The sequence below is a fragment of the Mesoplodon bidens genome (assembly GCF_964165515.1).
Source record: "Mesoplodon bidens genome assembly, chromosome: 3".
NCBI classification, from domain to species: domain Eukaryota; kingdom Metazoa; phylum Chordata; class Mammalia; order Artiodactyla; family Ziphiidae; genus Mesoplodon; species Mesoplodon bidens.
Genome location: NC_138178.1, coordinates 112,801,166 through 112,817,460, shown reverse-complemented (window position 1 = coordinate 112,817,460; position 16,295 = coordinate 112,801,166). Strand labels below are relative to the sequence as shown.

Below are 16,295 nucleotides of genomic sequence, written 5' to 3'. Positions count from 1 at the left end.
TTCTGTTAACTTTTTTTTTTCATTTTTCTTTTACTTAAAAATTCTGTGTGGGCTTGGAGAAGAGGTACATATAGAGAGGAAAAAACAAAAAAACAAAAAAACACTGTTTTGAGAATGGTTACAAATCTACGCTTCCTTATTGATTGTTGTAAAATGTCCCAAACATCAATCGATTACAGAGCTCTCTTCCCGCAATATACATTGTATTCTAACAAACTGCCAAGTGGGTGTCTCCTAAAGGATGTTTTGCTGGTGATAATAAGTGCTATTTAATGTGACAGTTAACTAGGGTGATTCTCTTCAAATAACTCTATTTGGATAACTTCATAGTTAGAAAGTCCTATATTATGGACAACTATATATGACTATGGATGTATTTTTTAAATGTGCACCTAAAAACAACTCTGAATAGAAAAACTAGATTCTGGTTAGAGTATTAAACATATTTTACAACTTTAGCACATTTCCAAATGTATACTGGCAATCCCTAAACTTCTTTCTTCAATGCATAAAAGTTAGGTTACTGGGGTCCTTGGTAATAATACACCATTGTCCTAACTGAGCTAAGATGAGCACCTTACCAGATCTAATAAGAAATGCTTTTGTCTGGGCAAAGTAGGAAATCGGCACGTTCAAAACATGCGCAAGCACTTGGGTGATTTTATTCACCTTGAAAACATGATACTATGTAAGATCCCAAACTAAAATACAATTGGAAGCAGCTTAAAGGAAAAGAAGGTGTAAAATCCCTGTTTCGGTTAATAGGCCCTCAGCATTTTCCTGCATATGTTTGCATACTTTTAGTTTCATATTTTAATCTTTCATTTACACTAAACATGCACATCATTTGTATTATGTAAACTTCTCCAAATGTTCCTTATTTGTGGATCACAGAACAAAATGTTTTAAATGAGGTGATTTAAAGCATTTCGTAGTATTAATGAATGTTGATCAGGGTGTCAGAGTATCCAAAATTACATGAATATGCATAATGAAAAGAATCAAGGGTTGCTTTAGAGCTCTTTCAGAATTTGGCCTGTGATACATGGGAATTCTGATTGTATTTTCTAATGGCAGGCAATTACCAAGACCACATTACTCCAACACTTATAAATCACACTGTCCACTCGAGTTTTCTGGACTTAACACTCAAACACGTATTCTAGAAACCTAAATAGTGTTTTATTTATCAGAGTAATGATTGGAGGAGAGGGCAATCTGCTTTATGTAATCAGAGTCCCATCTAAAGATGATATGGCTGACAAAGATTTACATAATTAATTTGGTAAGACTTCTTTGACATAATATTGGGGGAACTAGCATTTCAAGCAAGCAGAAGAATCCTATTCAAATCTTTTGCTTATGTCATGTGCGTTAATTGACAGAGTGGGTCCTCCAGCTGTGCCACCTGGGATCAGCCTCGACCAGTTATCACTTTCACTTGTAACAAGCTCACCCCCCTCGTTACCCCAACTTTGAACAGCTCCTACACAGCAGATCAGTCAAGAAAGACAACAGTTTAGTTGTGTCCCATAAACATCATAGTCTTGTAATAATAAAAATATAAAAAACAATTAATTTAATTTTAGACATAATAAAATAATTTTCTCTGTGAAATCTAGTACCGGTAGTCACTGCAACAGCTATTATAAAAGGTTATTACATTAAAAAGCTTGTCTTTAAGTATGCTCTCTGTCTTTGTCACCATGTAACCTACTGTATAAACAGACCGATGAAAGATGTGATTGATGGACAATGCCTTCAAACTATAAAAGCTATGAGAATACAGCTAATTGTTAGATATATTGGTATGTGCATGAGAGGTAATAGAATGTCATGTAATTTAAGATGAAAATATTTATTTTAATTTTTGAAGCACTCTGAAGGTTGAATCTGATATAATTTAGGGCCTCAAGCTGTATATGTCATCATGCCAGAGGGATATATTTTTGTTGATGTTAGTATGTTTTTGCTTTTCTCTCTCCAACATTTTCAGAAGCATTAGAGAGGGACAATCAACTGCCAGCTCTATTAGTTCTCGGTCATTCTATCAAGTAGGGCTACTTTAGCCTGTGGTGAGAAAATAATTTAGCCTTCATATTCATTCCGTCCACAGCAGTAAGTGAGCAGAGGTTGCCCCATTGTGCCCTGTAGTCTAGGGATGTTATGATATAGACTACTCTTCAATAGTCAAAAACGAGATTAACAAAGTTAAAGTCAGATGGCTTTTCTTGAGTGCTAAGGTAAATAAACATCCAGTATTTAATTTCCCCACAGCACCTGCTGTGGGCCTGTCTAGTCAAAAATAAAATATATTCTATTGAAAGGGCGTATTTACATTATTAAGTGTATTTGCTTGGCCAATTCAATTTTGACTAATGAAGCCTCCTAATAGATATGTGAATGATCTAAATTAAAGACACAGGCCACTCCTATTCTAAATGTCACTCCTGTGTGTACATAGAGATATATAAAGAAACCTTTAAAAACCGAATTAAAAATAACCACAAACATTAGCTCATTTTTAAAGCTAAGAATTAAAGAAGTTTTTAGAAAATTCTTATTCAGTGCTTCCTTTTTAAAAGCACAAATACTAAAATTGAATTATAAAACAAAGTTGGCCAAAACAGGACTTCTGAAGTAAATAAAATTAGAAATGCATGAAGACTTGATTGAGATAACTTTTTTGACAGTTATGCTAAAGGGATTTTTCCCCCCAAACCTTTTTTTTTCCTTTTTTTTTTTTTTTTTTGTTAAAAATCACACCGAAAATTCTGCCCAAATGGAGACTGGAACAATGCCTTGAAACAGTGTTAATTGTCACCATGGAAACCAGAAGAATAAGCCATTTTGAAACTGGTATAGAAGGCACACACTGAGCAACTCAAGCATTTTTCTGCCTCCCTCAATGTTAAAGAACGAGATGCCTTGTCACTGTGAGGTCAGAGAAAGAAAGCGTCATGAAAGGGATGTCGATGCTCACCGTCTAGTAAGTAAAAAAATAAAAAATAAACTACATACAGCTAATGCTACAAGACTCTACCCAGTGAATCTTTTTGAAATACAAAGATCATCAAAAGATGGCCAGGATTGGGGGATGGATTCCACCTAAGCAAAACTTCAGGGCTATATTATGTGAACCTTGCCCCCAAAGCTCCCTGGGAATTCTGCTGTTGTAATAAAACTTCAGAAGAGGAAAGAAAAAAGGCAGCATGATGGAATTCAAAATAATGCTCTAAAAAGCACACAGAGAGATTAAGACATCCATTGTAAGACTTTTGTATGGTGCTTCTGTTGGTTATGCTGAAAAGAGACCAGACATTGCTGAGCGGAGAGTGAAGTTTTGGCTACGAAAAACACAAGAATTAAACCAAAGAATTTTCTTGATTATTAGAATAGGGCTGTCAGATGCTGTATCTTCAGGGTTTGAGTATTTACATCTTACACTGTTTTTTAACTGGGCTTCATGTGATTTTATATGAGGAAGAGTAAAAGCAAGGAAAATGATCTAGTTATTATAATTACAGTTTGATTATCTTTCCCAGTGCAAAGTAATACCATAAACACCTGTATATCCAGCATAATCCCCTTTCCCATAAACACACAACAGGTAGAGAAAATACACTGAGAAAATAAAATGTATTATAGTCTATCAACAAGAAAGCTTATGCTAGGAACACACCAAAACACCAAACCACTGGTAAAATTATGCGTGAAAATATGCATTTTTGCACAAAAATGCAGGGATGTATCCATCTATGACTCCCGTATTGTGTTTTCGGGCTAGTGTTTGCCCTCCTCATGCGAGGCTTCATGGTGGCCCCTCAGCAAGTCCATGCCTAATGCCATTCAGTGGTGAACAAAGAGTCTTTTTATATGAAAGTCCAGGGTCCACAGCTCAGCTGTACATGCTGAGTGCAGGAATCTGCTAGAGGCCAGTGTCCCCTTTGCAGCAGTTCTTGCACTGCCCCCTTTTTCAGAGCACCAGCATCCAGCATCTCACAGTGCATGTGATGTTTCACATGGAGCCAATATCACCAACACTTAGGGAAGATGTTCAAGATTGAAGAAGAGGGTTCGAGCCCAAGACAAACAATAAGTTTGTCTTACTGTTTTGTCAAAAGTCTTTATTTCTTGCAAACTCTTTGTATTTTACCATTAGCAATTTATGGCGAATAACTGCACAGAGAAATTATAAAGACTCCTACAATTGTCCTTGTAAATTGATAATAGGCTTTCTTGATTGGGATAAATCTGCTGCTGAGCCTTTGGAAAAATTAAAAAGTGCAATGTCATTTAAAATTGCCAGAACTCACACAGCAAATTACATCTGAGGTTAAGAATTGAGTTTTCCCCCCTCTTCTAGCTTATTTCATTTGCATGATCTGGAAATCACATTACATTGGCCATGTATTGTTAATTGGATATAGATTGCATTACCTTTAATATAAATCAAACTACAAATATTAAAATGAATTGCAAATTCCCTAATAGAAGATCATAAAACAATCTTTTTTAAAGTATCCCCCATTAATAATTTAATTCCAATTATATCACTCAGAAAACTTAAGTAGGAAACCTGGCAACTTATTTCTCCAATCATTCCTTTTACATAACAAATACCTAAGGCTTTTTAAATAAATACCCAGAGCAAAATTCACTGTTATAGAACAAAAATAAAAAACAACCATGACTTAAAACTTTTCAATGCCAATTTTAAGTAAAATACTGCATAAGAACACCAAATCTGCCCGTCTTGTCCCTTCCCTACCCAGGTCTAGGGTGAGAAAAAAGTCTCCTACAGAAAAGATTTACTAAGTTTAAGAACTACTGTAATCATACTCTGAAATTATAAAATTGATTATTATTCTTCTATTTATTTCTTAAAAGGTCCTCTAGCCCCTTAGATTCTTCTATAAATTTGATGTCTTTCTGAAGTCTTTGCATGGCCTTTAATGAGTTTATATTAAATATTTAATACTGTTTAGGGCATATCCACTACTACCAAAAACAGTTATATTCCCAGCAGTCCCACTGTTTCAGGCAGAGGACTTGATTGATCCTCCTAGCCTGAATTGAGTAGAATGAAAAGAAGCAGTTGGAAAATAGCTGCAATCATTTAATGCAGATGACCTCTGACAGCCTCGCAGCTCTTCTATCTGAACAGAAATTTGCATGGGGTCTCTGTGCAGAGGAACAATGTAACCTAAATGGTAGACAATCTTTATTCTAATGAAGTGGGTGTCAAGGTCAATGTAAAACTGCAATGATAAATGGTACACCACTAGGCAAGAGAAGTTGCATAGGCATTGTAGTGCTTTCACATTAATTGAAGACTGAAATGCGCTGCGTGAAAAGCACAAGCCTCTCTTTTCACCATAATGTGTTAATGCGCCAATGCCGAAATGATTTCAAGATGTTTGCCTGTTGACATGTATCTTATTGCAAAAATAACGTAAATATGAAATTATGGCACAAAATGGATATTTTTAGAATTTAGCTTTTTCCCTGAATATAATTACAAAACTCTAAATGAAATATCTCCAAACAACGTCCTGACACCTAATGTAATTCCTTTGATCCCCCTTCCTTTTCTTTTTCTATTTAGACCTGTCTTTAATTAGTTTCAACCAGCCACCTTTTATAGACCCTTCGATGGGTACTTTCATACTGAGCTAAGTGTAAAAGAGGACCGCGTAGAGGAGAATCATTCAAATATACATATTTTCCCTCTTACTTCTAAGTTTTCTACTTGGTCTGCAGTTAAGATCTTCAGGTGTTGTCTGTCCTGAATAAAAGTGTAATGAAAAGCCCATGGTTTGCAAAAGAAAATAACTATTTTCTAGCATGAGAACTAGAAAACTATAATCTGGTTGTTTGACATTGCCAAAATGACTACACAGCAATAATTACACCACTTCTTCAGTTGATCTAGCAATTTTGTGGCAGTCAGTATTTTTCTTTATATGAAAATAAGGACAGTAAGCTGCTTTTAAAAAATCCTGATCTATTTAAGCCTGTGAAGGGAACATTGTTTGCTAATACACTCATTAGCAACCAAGCATTTTAAGTTCATCAATTAAACAGGAAATGGAGTTGCACCGTTAGTCACAATTTGCTAAAATACTGATAAGAGCATATTGCTGATCATTTGAGAAACATTTCCAGGCTCAACCCATAATATGTTATAAACTGGATGCATTTTTATGGATGACATTTTTTTCTGATTCCCGTAGACTCTGTGATACAGCCACCTTTCACAACACCAAGCTTCCTGCTACAAATAGATTTTAATAACGGAATTAGAGTTATACTAGTCAAGAATGGTCTGTAGGTCTTTCGGTCTGCAGTCTCGGTGAATAGAAGGTTATTGGTATGATTTACTATAAAATAACTGATATTGCTTGTTTGAAAGTCTGATGTAAAAACAAACTGTCTCAAATAGAAATCGACATTCCTGAAATGGTAATTCAGAGAAAAAAAATCTCAACATGAATAAGGATAGTGAAAAAGGAAAAAAAGTTACTGATGAAACTGTTTAAAAAACTGTACAGCTTCATCTGCGTGTGATTTGTCAGGTCTGAAGCTTTGACGTGCCCAAGGGGCAGACCCCAGCGGGGAGTGGGCTGCCGAGCTAAATAGCTGTGAAAGAAGTCTTAATGTAGGATGGAATTCAAACTAACCTTGACATGACCTCGGGAAAAATATGCAAAAAGTAAAATGAATGCACTCTGCAAGATACATCCTAATTTTGTGGTGGAGCTGGTTAGTTTTACAAACATAACTGAGACCTTAAAAGAAAAATAGAGAGCTAGTAAAAGGGGAAAACTTTGGAATTCAGGCAAAAAAAAAAAAAGATGTAAGCAGGCATGATGTGTTACGGTGAAGGCATGTGAACCATTTGGAAAGAATCCAAATAAAAACCCACACCGAACAATATTGTTGTCAGCCTGTCTATTCAGGAAAATTGGTTTTTTTAGGTTGAATATAAATGACACAAAGCCAAGATTACATCATTGCATTACAAAGTCTGTTGTGGCTTTTAGCTGAACAAGCCCCATGGATCTATTGGTTTAGGACAGTAATTCAGTAAGGAGGTTTTAATGTGTTATTTTTCCTCCAGTGTCAATAAAAAATAGAAGAATTTAAGAAAGAAATATCGTGAATGCTCTCTAGTCTCTTCCTTGCTTTTGGTCCATATTTGATAAGCCAAACTCAAATTTTAGTTGATGCACTGAGTCTTGATTTGACTTTATTGTAAATTTTGCGTGTTTTGAAGTGATCGGCTTAAGGAGGAAGGCATTTGTTCTAGCTCGCCAGCCAAGGACTGGCTAACTCATTGGATATACGGAAATTTTAATTGAGTGTCAACTTGTGCAGAAATTCAATCCTATTACCTTCTCAATGCAATTTTGGAGCAATACCAGTTATTTAGTACACTACTAACCAGACTTTAAACATAATTAAATTACTAAGAACATACACCCCAAATCTAATGACTTAAATCCCTACAGCAAGGATGTGAATTCCTGGATCAGGTATATATGCTTCTATTAGATTTTCATAAACATAAAGTGAGCAGAAGGATGCAATCACTTAGAAGTACAGAAGTACAAGGAATTTTGCTAAGAACCTGTTGAACAGCCATTTGTAAAGATCACTGCTTAATAGATATGTCATGCCATAGGGCCCTTTTTTTGGTTTAGTCTTATTCAGTATTTTTATTAGTGAACATATTTGTATATGGCATGTTGATTAGATTGCCAGATTATACTAATCTCATTTATCAATAAAGAAGAATAAATATTTTAGCTCAGATATCATAAACTCAAGCACCTACAGGTAGTGGTATACTAGTAAACTGGCTCCCTGGGGGAGTGATTTCCCTGGTGAAAATATTCCCATCATGGTGGTTTCCAAGCTACCAATGGTTGCTACTGATGGCAAAATTCCTGAATATTTGACAATCAGCTCTCAAAAGCTAGAACTAACCAGGTCCAGCACCCTACTACCTGGCATCTAATGTACAGGAGTTGAGTATAGATAAGTCAGCTTCTATCTTTCATACTCTAACTATTGCTAGGGTCATAGAAAAAGAGAACTATTGATATTTTTCTCTACTAAAAGAAAATGCATAAATGTGATGATAACTAACATTTGATTCCAGTCAAGGGGAAATAAGAGGAAGTAGTGTGGATTACGGAGGATAGGAGAGCACAAGTTTCTCTACTCAGCTCTGCCAACTGTTCCTGTGTGGAAATATGGCTTCGATATGGCTTCTGTATGGCCAGGTACACACCTGAAGAGAAGACAGAATGTATATTTTTATGTGAAATCTTATAATTTTTATATGTTGAATTAAAACTTTTTAACACTGTACACATCAACCTATGTCTCTGAGTTAGATCTGAATTTGCAGGCAACTATTTTGCAGTGTCTATTTTAGACGATGATACTAGACTCCAAAGAGAACACAACATGCTGGCATAGTAGATGAAACCGAAGAAGGAGATAGGACAAATATCAAGCCAGACAGAGTTAATAACCATCCCCTCCCCTCATACAAAAAAAAAAGAAATACAGAAACTGCACAAAGAATGGAGGTGACTAGGTTTCAACTGTCTTTAGGTTCAATGAGTCAACAGACAGTGGAAGGAATGTTAAAAAAAAAAAAAAAGAAATATGATTCGGGACTGAACTGAGACAAATCCAGGGTCAAAAAAAAGAAAGGTAGCAGATAGGTCAGCTTGACTGTGGTTTACTAGGCCCAAACCTGTAGTCCTGGTTCTCACTGGGTTCCATGTTCCAATAGGGACCTAAGCAATGTATTAAATATCCAAAGGAGAGCACTTAAGGAAGGGAGAAGATTAAACACTTATCCAGGGAGCAAGCTGTTGAAGAAGCCGGAGATAGATATTCAGCCGAGAGGTAAATAAGAGTTGAAGATGACAGAAGAGAGGGAAGAACATGTTAGTAGATTTGGAATATTTAGAGGACTAAATAGAAAACATTAATTTGTTTCATCTGACCTCAGAGGTCAAGCCTGGGATCAAAGACTGAAGCACAAGAAGAAAGAAAGCTTGGGCGATAGTGAGTTCTCACTCACCAGAGTTATTCAGGCAGAGACCAGAAGTCTACCCATTTGGGATATTTTATGGGATAATGAGGCACTGAATGAGGATTGGTCTAGAAGATAGTCTAGAATTCCTCTCTATTTTAGAAAGTTGAGCTTCTTTGGGCCCACATTCACCTGATCAGCCATAACAATCATGTTATTATGTGCAGAAGAAATGCCAAGACTGAAAAACAGCAAGTTAAGGAGAAGCTGTCACTTGCTGGAAAGAGACTCAGATATAAGATACTCATGCAGAGAAACCCAGGAGAACAACAGTGGAGCAAAGACACAACCACATAAAATGTAAGCTATACAATCTAAGCTCAAATACAGAGAACAAAAAGAAAAGGCAAGGTTGACTGAAAAATTCTCAAATCATCTTCAATCTGTCCTACTTTAGAGGCATATTTGATGAATTCCTTAACTTAAGGAAACCTTTTGGGTCCTTTTTTTGACTAAATATTTTTAGGATATAGGAAACTTCCACTATACAATTTATGAAGTTAGGCCCATATTTCAAGAAGTCCTTCCTGTAGATATTTTAAAGACAAACTTCACAAATACCACTCTCAAAAATTTTCTTCCATTGATATATATCAGAAATTTCTCTAGCAGATACCTAGGAAATGTGTTATAACTCTTGCTGCCAGCAGTGTGGGCATAATGGCAATTTCTCCTACATGCTATGAAACTTCATGGTTCTGCTGTATTAGGTCGAAAATCTGCACATCTCAATGGGTTTTCTGTTCATTCCAATGCACTTCAGTGACGATGTGGATCATTGCCATAATACATCATGACTGTTCTAATTACAGTTTCATTATGATATACCCTATCAGGGCTGTTGTAATGTCATGTCAGCACATAGTAAGAATAGTTATGCAATTATGTAATATCTGTTAGAGTATGCAGTGTAGAATGGAAAAAAAAAAGAAAAAAGACATGAGGAGCAGCAGTTAATGTAATGAAACTCAGTTTTCTCCTTTAAAAAAGTTTCTAATTTAAAAGTACCATTTCTTTTGTTTCCCATCTCCCAACCTAAACAAACGCCTTCAAACACATTTATTTTTGTTTAATTGGATACTACTATATAATTGAATGGACTAATTTTTTTAATAAAGCAAAATAAGAAGAGAAAAGGGAAGTCCTTGACTGTAAGCTGTTCTCTGTATGTCACAAAAGAATAAGATTCACCTAATATATGCGACAAGAAATCCAGTAAAAATTTAAGTGTAATAAATTAAAGCCCACTGAGGCTTACTGTTATGCAAACTTCAAATACAACGTCACATTCTTCTGTTGCCCTTGATCTCTTGTTGCACATAGAATTTCTTGCCTCATCTCCTAAAACTCAATTGACCAGCTCTGTCTTAAAAAAAACTATGATAATGAAATGAGATAAAGCATTAGCATCCATATTTACTTCTCTAAATTATGACCATAAGTATTCACTTGCCTTTAGTCCAGCTGCCAAAATATACCCAAATATTTATAAAAATAGAAATCTTGTCATTTGTCATAAATTTGAAGAATAAACTCTCAAAGGATGAGGGCATGCCTTTTTGGTCAACCATGGAGTATCTTGAACATTTGAGGCCTTCAGAAAACACGGAGTCAATGAATAGTTTCTCAAACTAAGTGATACATGAACTGCTTTTTGTTGTTTTAATATACAATCATGGGAGAATTTATATATCAAAGCTTACCCCATATCTCTATAGCTGAATTACAGGCCCGTTCAATGCATTTATAATAGAAATGCTGACGAAGCCTAAAGCATGGATGTGTACAGTTGTGCAGCAGCAGCCATTTCAAATATAGATATATTTTTAGCATTAGGAGGGACTAAGTTTGTTTAAATCTGGACTTTTTTTTTTACAATTGCAAGTAATGTTAATAACACACTGTAAATGTTAAGGCTAAGTGTGCAATGTCAAAATAGATTGAATCTCTCTGAAAATTGGAAATTCAGGCTTTTCAAACGTAATCCAGATGTTTGGCTTTTATTCAGATTTCAAGAAAGAGGGAACTAATATGATATAAAATTCATACATGCATATTTCATTAGTGCCTTTTGTATCACTGAATTAAACATTCTGAAACGTGCTTTTCCCAAATCACATAGAGTTTTAAACCAAAGCAGTTGCCAAGATGTTGCTCACCTCAAAAATAATGCCAAATTAATCTCATAAGGAAGAAACTATATCTTTCTTAGGTTAACTCTGTTGATAATGTTTCTCCAAAGAGAGTATCCTGCTTTCTCTTTGAGGATGACAAGAAAAATGAGAAGTAGAACACTGTAGGCATTGTAGTGTATCAAAAAGATATTACTGCCGAACATGGTAACTGAAAATCTGCGAAAATCAGTGGCCTAAATGAAGGCTGAAAGCACTGTCCCCCACAGTGTCATCATCAAAAACAATCTTTTCAAGTTTAGTGCAAATGGGCATTCCCTAGGGACCATGGACTCCAGCACTGAGAAGCATGTCCAGAACTCACCATGAAGGTGCTGAGACAGAGCCAATCAAAGCATTTCCAGGGTTGTCTGCTCTGAAAACACAAGAGAAACGCCATCGTACCTTTATGTATTCACATCATGACTTTTCTTTGGTTGGGCGTTTTTAACCTTTCAAAGGGTTTTAACACCTATAATCTTAATAGATCCATAATGCCGTGAGGTTTTTCTTGGTGACTGCCTGAGTCCATGTCTAATAAAATATTTGATCTCTTAGGCCACTTTTTGAGAGTACTCTGGGTGCCTTCACATCAGATGAGGATGAATGTTGTTTCAGAATTAGGATATAAGCTCCTGCAATGGAGTATATAAGGTCAGGGACCATGTTTTGTTGACCCTTTATCTGCTATAACTCTAAGCATTATGGTTTAGATATAGAAGGTAGTGGGAAAATATTTATTCATTTGAATTTCTCCTAAAAGACCAGGTGAGCCTGTATCAGGCTGTTGAAATATAGGCCAGGTAAAATTATATAGTACACAGAAATGGGTAGCAGGTGATTGCCTTATTTCTCTTTGAATTTAATGCTCAGTAAAACTTATTTGGTTAAAGCATCCTGTATAGAATTTTTAGAAACAGTGAACAAATTTAATTGTTTCCCATGGCCGGGAATGGTTAATATAAGAAAAGCTCCTATAAAATGTATCAAAGAAAAGAGGAAGGTGACAGCAGCTCTTTAAATATTTAAGGACACCTTTTATGAGTTCAGTGTTTTCTCACAGCAATAATATTTGATCAGAATGCAAGAGGCTGGCTCCAATTTCTAGTTCTAACACGAGACTGCTATAGACTTAAAAACCTTTCTGTTCTAGCCTCTCTTTTATGTTTCTTTGGGGTACATGTCCATATTTACCAGAGAGAGCTTTTAAGAAAATAAACTTTAAAGATTTTAGGCTTTAAGCTTTAAGTACTGTGTCTTGCTTCAGCCTCAAAAAGCTTGACTGTCATTTCAATGGATTTTTCTCTTTTTTGTTCTCCCACATGGCAAACCCATGGGGAAAGTTAGTAATATCACTTCTGTCTTACGGGTTAAAAACTGATACACAGACGTTGAGTGACTTGCCCAAGGTCAATAAGACCATGCTAAAAGCCAGAAACAGAATTTTTTCTGGAAGAATTTCAGCTTAGTTTGCTAGGCCGTTCTGTTATTCTTGAAAATGCGTCTTTAGATATCAGTCCAGAAGTCTGAAGAAATTGGTGGGCCCTGGGAGTATAATGTAAATAAAGCCAAGAATGCCATCCAAAGTGACTTTAGAGTAGTCAAAACACAGTTAAGAACCCCACCCTTATAGCTTCTACAGCCAGATTCACTTTGGTGTAGGCTCGTCTTCCAAACCTCCATACATCTTCAACAGCATGAGGCTGAGGCTAAAAGGGCAGATAGGAGAGTTCTTACTGTTAGTCATACCTGTCATCCAGGAGCTCTGGGGTACAGGTAAAAATTTATTAGTATAAACTGAGACTATAAAGAGCAAACCTTGGTTGTGACAACTGCTTTTAACCATTTTTCCAACTGCTTTTAACCATTTTTCCAGTTATGTAAGGGAGTCTACCATAAACATTCAAGTAAGTTTACTAAAACAGCGCATCAAAGAGAAACATACTGTGTTTGTGTGTATGTGGATGTATGTGTATCCAATCACACAAGTGATAAAAGTAAGGAAGAGGATGGAGAGAAGATTTAGAGAACAAAATGAAGGAAATGCATAGATGGATGGAGAGAAAGTAATAAGCAAACAGGGAAAATTATAAAGGTTTAAACAGATAGGGGAAACAATAACTAGTCTGCAGAGAATAAACCACAACAACGACCTAAAAATAAAAGTACTGCAGAAGAGGAAGGAAATCACAACTGGAGAGAAGGTCTTCAGTGAATGACTTCCCTGAAATAATCAGATGAAAGAATATGATAATGATGGCTTAAAAAAATTGTGTAAGGGCTGCAAAAATTCACTAAGAGGAGATGAGAACAAAAAGAGGCAGAAGTATCAGGATGTGGCCATTTAGTACAGCTTACATCCATAATAAAGGATAACTTTTCAAGAATAAATAGGTACTAAAATTTGTGATTTCGAGGATTTTATCTAAGCACCATCGATAGGGAGCCCCTTCACTGGGCACCATCTTCCCCGTGACTGTTACTTCTGCCTTTGCTATATTGGTGGCTTGCTACATGGTCCAAGGGATGCCATTTCATATTTCTGTGTAAAATCTGTTCCATTTAAGACAGGGACAATGATATACTTGCCACTTACCCACCACAGATATATTTTAAGAAGTAAATAGGTCATGTTTCTACAAAATTTCAAATCTCTGTGGAAAATGCATCATTTTAAAAAAAAGTCTCTACTTTTAATAACATGACTTTTGTAATAAGATTTTTTTGGCATGTTACCCATTTGCAAGTAAGAATGCAAATTTCCCATTCATTTTTCTTATATGTCTTAGAAATAAGGTACTATAACTATTGTCTACATTAGAGAGTAAAACAAGTCACATTGGAGGGGAGTCATTGAAAAGGTACTATATATATTTTTTTTCCCTGATCTTTTAGAAAATATATCAACAAAGCATTACTATTTTTCTCTACCCTTAATGAAGGGAGGAGGGAACATGTTGATATTACCCAGTAATACTACTTCTCAAAATCTATACACACATGACAATTTAATTACCGAGTTCTATAAACATGGAAACAGAAAAGGACCCACGCCAAACATTTTAATTTGTGAACTAATGAGTTTCAAAGAGTTAGGCCAAAAAAAAAAGAAAATATATGCCTGGAATCAGATTGCCCATTTTTAAACTCTGCTTGCATTGCTTACTAGCTGTGTGACTCCCTACGCCTTAGTTCCTCATCGGGGGATAATATTAATACTTCTTTCATAAGGTTGCTCTGAGGACTGAATGTGCTAATATATGCAATGTCCTAGACAATTCCTATTAATAAGAAGCACTATATTCAAGTGTTTGTTCACACTTGATCCAAATGCTGCATGCTAAAAAAAATAACCTTTGGCATAACTTTTCTCATCTCTTTTATGCCCCTAGTTTGTATAATTATGTAAAACTTCCCTTCACTAAATAAAACACTGAATCTAGGAATCAAAATTCAGTAGGAAAAAAACTTTGCCTTTTATTGACTTCCACTGGACACATGGCTGAGAGCTATTGTGATTTGCCATTGGTTTGTTACTCTTCCCCAGTGTGTCTTCCTGATTTTGGTAAAGGCCTAGGAGCATGTCAAACTAATTCCCAAATCTGAGGGGTTTTCCCATATTGCATTCTTCTGCAATGCACCTATCTCCATTCGACTTATTAAAATTCTATCTAGCAAGGTCCAGTTCAAATTTCATTTCTTCTACAAAGGTGTTCTAAGACCAGCACTTTTTTTATACCACACAAATGTGCTATCTTGGCTGTAATTTCATGTTTTTTGGTTTTATTTTTCTAAATGGATTATAAATTACTATGGAAAAGGATAACCTTCCTTTGAGTTTGTTCTCCATAGAATATAGTAATACCTAACAAATGCTTATTACCTCAACTTCATAGTTAGACAGCATCATTCCTTACTCTTCCCTACTTTTTAAAGTAAGGGTGGAATTATTCAACCATTAATTCCTAATACATGTATTAGAACATATGGACATATGTAATTTTTAAAATATATGTGAGAAAAGAGAATTAAGGTAGGAAATATCATTGTGCGTAGGCACACAGAAAGTGATGCAAATTTCATAAATTATTAGTGGGGCTTGATACTAATTAGTACAGTTTGGAAAGTAGAAAAAACTTGAAATCAATTTTTCCCCAAGTAAATATGAATCTGCCTTTAACCAGATAGCTCTCCAAAGAAGTAGCCCCAGTAGGGAATTTGGAATTAGAGTGATCGTCTGTCACTAGGTCTCTCAGGGTTGACTTTGAATTCAGATGTGAGCCTATTCTCTACCAAAATACCCTAGAGACCATTCTGATCTTTTCGTCATAGACAGCTAAATGCCTTTAGCCATATTTGCCATGACATCCAATGTGACGAATGAAATACAAACCAGGGGTGTACATACCGTAACACAAGCAGAAGGTAAGAACAGGTTGTTCATATGATGTGAAGTGACCCATTTTCAATGGAAATATAAGTAAATATAACTATTCTACGCTGTCAAGAAATCTGAGGAACATTTGGTAACTCTGCCTAAAGAAAATGGTAGGGAAATTAAAATATGTGGGAAATAAGATGTCAAAGAGAAAGCTGAACTTCCATGACAGATTTAGCAAAGGACACTGTTGAGAACCTGATTGAATAGTTATGTAAAAAAGAGTGGATATATGTATATGTATAACTGATTCAATTTGCTGTAAGCAGAAACTAATGCAACATTGTAAATCAACTCTACTCCAATAAAAATACATTTAAAAACAAATGAAATTTTATATAAATCTGAAAAAAAGAATAGTTATCTACTACTGAATAAAAGTAAAATGGAAAGAAAAGGGTCCAAGAAGGCTCATAAAATATGTATTTATGACTACTATCTGAGATGAACTAAAAATAACATGGCATTTAGAAATTACCACTGTTGGGATACCCTAGTGGCGCAGTGGTTAAGAACCCGCCTGCTGATGCAGGGGACATAGGTTCAAGCCCTGGTTTGGGAAGATCCC

General features: G+C 35.5%; 1 protein-coding gene across 4 annotated transcripts in view; it reads right to left on the bottom strand.

Annotated features, from left to right (window-relative positions):
* The window catches only part of AKAP6 (A-kinase anchoring protein 6), a 595,645-nt gene that overhangs the window by 92,581 nt on the left and 486,769 nt on the right, over window positions 1–16,295 (bottom strand). The gene's annotated exons all lie outside the window — the stretch shown is intronic.